Here is a 1,445-nt window from a genome sequence, read left to right as displayed (position 1 = left end):
TTCCCATTCCCAGCAGCAGACAGTCAGTTCGGAAGCACTGAACATGTGGGTGCGCCAGGCCCTGCCAGCCCTCCCGCCCCGGGCACCTCATGAATGGCTGGGGGCACCAATGCGTGCAAGGGAGTGGAGCGCGTACAGGACGATGATGCAGGCTCCTGGGCCGGGGTCTCAGGAAGGGGGCATGTTGCCGTCCTATCTGGAGAACTCTGGTCTGGGAAGGAAGCCTGCAGACCCCGAGCGCCACCGCAGCCTCCCCCGCCTCGCCATGTGCCTGTCATATCACTCCCGTCAGGTTCTCCCAGAAGCCTCCTGGCTCAGCTTTGCCGTTGACTGACCACGTGACCTGCTGAGCTGCTCTCCGCCCGTTTCTTCATTTAGGGATCACAGTGCCGGTCCTACCACCGCACAAGATTGTGTCCTGTTTAAGCAAAGCCACGAAGTTAAAGTGCTTGGAAAGCCCCTAGGTGCTGTGTATGCACAAGGCACTGAAACAATTGTTGGCATTCCCTCCGAGTCCTTCCGGCCCCGTGAGGACACTGATGGAGCTGACTGATGGGGTCCCTTCTGAAGGGGAGCCTGGGACCGGCTGACGTGTGTACACCGGCTGCCTCGGAGGAAGCGGAGCCCAGAGGACAGCGGACACTGTGTACACCGGCTGCCTCAGAGGAAGCGGAGCCCAGAAGCTTTGCCGTTGACTGACCACGTGACCTGCTGAGCTGCTCTCCGCCCGTTTCTTCATTTAGGGATCACAGTGCCGGTCCTACCACCGCACAAGATTGTGTCCTGTTTAAGCAAAGCCACGAAGTTAAAGTGCTTGGAAAGCCCCTAGGTGCTGTGTATGCACAAGGCACTGAAACAATTGTTGGCATTCCCTCCGAGTCCTTCCGGCCCCGTGAGGACACTGATGGAGCTGACTGATGGGGTCCCTTCTGAAGGGGAGCCTGGGACCGGCTGACGTGTGTACACCGGCTGCCTCGGAGGAAGCGGAGCCCAGAGGACAGCAGACACTCCGGTGACCCACTGGCAGGAGAAGGGGGTCTCAGCAGGAGCTGCTGCCTCAGGCCCTCGGATGGGGCCTGGAGGATGAGGACATGGAGGGTGGAACGGGACACTGCCCGGGCCCTGAAACAAGCTCCCCAGCAGGAAAGCCGCTGTCGCTTTTCGGGGGCACTGATAAAGGAGCCAGCCGGCAGGGGGCCTTCCCCCCTGCTCCTCCAGGCGACCTCCTTCAGGTGACCAGAGGCTTTGGGAACTGCCCACCGTCCAGGGAAGGCGAGGACGACGGCATGCAGAGGATGCCCCGGGACAGCCCTGGGTCCCTCTGCCACCAGACTGGGTTTTTAATACAATTGGTTTATCAGTTTGATCACAAACACTGGTTTGAAAACTTTGATTGATGTGAGATTTCCATTCATTGTGTGTGTGTGTGTGTGTGTGTGTCCATG

This window comes from Myotis davidii, unplaced genomic scaffold (assembly GCF_000327345.1).
Source record: "Myotis davidii unplaced genomic scaffold, ASM32734v1 scaffold668, whole genome shotgun sequence".
In the NCBI taxonomy this organism is placed as follows: Eukaryota; Metazoa; Chordata; class Mammalia; order Chiroptera; family Vespertilionidae; genus Myotis; species Myotis davidii.
The sequence above is the reverse complement of the archived record's forward strand: the minus strand, read 5'-3'. Positions refer to the sequence as shown.